We start from the raw sequence: 2,168 nt of genomic DNA on the forward strand, positions 1-2,168 counted from the left end.
CGGCGGGGAGGACCCGGATCTCGCCGGTCCGGATCTGGAGTAGGTGCGACGTCGATGACGGGGTAGCCGGGGTGGTGAGCTCATGGTGAAGGGCCCCACGCGGGGCGGCGGAGGCCGTGCCGGGCGGTGTCGCCGCCGAACACGACGGCGCACATGAGCAGCACCAGCTTGTCGATGATCCACGCCGGGACGTGGTACCCGTACAGAGACATCGCCACGTTCCAGATCTCCTTGGTCACCAGGTGAAGCTGCATGCGCGTTCGTCGATGCAAATAAATTGATTTTAAATGAACAACAGTTTTTTGAAACGAAAATATTTGTTTTGAAACGATAAATGAACGACAGTAAAATAAGGGGCATTTGTGTTTGTACCCCTCTTTGAAGTGTAATTGTGATGTTACCCTCATTTTCTCAACTTTGTAATTTTACCGTCAACTATTCACAAGTCAATATGACTTTGCCCCTAGTTAATGATCAAAACAGAGGTAAATATATAAATACCAAGGGCAAAATCGCATTGACTTGTGAATAGGTGAGGGCAAAATTACAAATTTTAAAAAATAGGGTTAAATTGCAAGTAGAAGCACGACAAAAAAAAACCATAAAATGAACAAACCAACTCCCGATTCGTTATGTCAGGACATAGACCTTTTACTTTTAATTTCTTCTGAGAGAGCATGCAGAGCTAGAATTAGTGGGTGTTTGTTTCAAGGATTGAGGTTTAGTCCCTGTCACATGGCGAATGTTTAGATACTAATTAGGAGTATTAAATATAGGTTAATTGTAAAACCAATTGTATAGACTAATTTCATAAGATGAATCTATTAAGCCTAATTAGTGCATGATTTGATCATGTGGTGCTACGATAATATGTGCTAATTATAGATTAATTAGACTTAATAGATTGTCTCGCGAATTAGCTACAGATTATACAATTAGTTTTATAATTAGTTCTTGTTTTGTTTTTCTAATTAGTATCAACTATCACAGATTCGAGCATCGGTTGCGATGTCGACGCAAAGGGAACATTGATTCGACACCCACACTGTTCAAGTTTCAGGTGAGAGATGCAACAAGATTATGTATTCCTAATTAAATTATGTCGTACGACTCAAATGATGGTTACTACTGCTTCCTAAGCATCATGGTATATATACATATAGAGAACACATTGTATGCATCGATAGGGACAATTCAACAAGGATCCAACGGCCGTGGTAGGGACTAGGAAGCAGGAACATGCATGTCGCTAGCTAGCTTCATAGGGAGGATACGGATGGACATGGATCGAGCAGTCTACGGGCATAGGATTCGCGTGCATCGGCGGCGAAGGCACCATGCATGCCGCCACGGATGCACCAGTACACTTGGGCTGTCAAAGTGTCAAGCCAGGCGGCCACGCTGGCACATGTGCGTGGTCGCTTGTGATGACTATTCAATTGATTTCCCGGCCCGCTTCCTACACGTACGCTTTGCCAGGGAAGGGAAGGGGGCGATCGAGAAAGCGGCGTACTGACCTCGCTGCGGACGGAGATGGAGGTGACGGCGCCGGCTGCGGCGAGGTCGTAGGCGATCTCCATGCCGGAGTTGCCGCACCCGACGACGAGCACGGCCTTGCCGCGCAGCCCCTCGCCCGACCGGTACTCGGCGGCGTGCACCACCGTGCCCGGGAACGCCTCCAGCCCGGGCACCTCGGGCACGAACCGCTCGTCGTTCTCCCCGGACGCCACCACCAGGAACCTCGCCGCGTACAGCTCGCGCTGCCCCGTGGCGAGGTCGACGGCCTCCACCTCCCACCTCCCCTTCCCGGCGTCGAACCCCGCCGACCGGACCTCGCGGCGGAGGCGGGTGCGGACGGCGAACCGCGCGGCGTAGCCGTCGAGGTAGCGGGCGAATTCGTCGCGGGGGAGGTAGGTGGGGGCCTCCTCGGCGTGCGGCGCGTGCGGCAGCGCAGAGTACTGCTTGGCGAGGTGGAGGTGGAGGCGGTCGTAGGCGCGCTTCCGCCACAGGGAGCCCACGCAGTCGTCGCGCTCCAGGACCAGGCTCCGCACGCCGCGGAGGGACAGGCACGCCGCCACCGCGATGCCCGACTGCCCCGCGCCAACGATGATCACCTCCTCCTCCTCCGCCACCGCCATGCCGCCGTCCCGAGCTCCAGGACCGTGCAC

At 53.3% G+C, this 2,168-nt stretch overlaps 1 pseudogene; it reads right to left on the minus strand.

Moving 5' to 3' along the window:
• Positions 1–4: 4 nt before the first annotated feature.
• On the minus strand, positions 5–2,162 carry LOC101776507 (annotated as a pseudogene).
• Between the last annotated feature and the right edge of the window lie 6 nt (positions 2,163–2,168).

Source organism: Setaria italica, unplaced genomic scaffold (genome assembly GCF_000263155.2).
Source record: "Setaria italica strain Yugu1 unplaced genomic scaffold, Setaria_italica_v2.0 scaffold_452, whole genome shotgun sequence".
NCBI classification, from domain to species: domain Eukaryota; kingdom Viridiplantae; phylum Streptophyta; class Magnoliopsida; order Poales; family Poaceae; genus Setaria; species Setaria italica.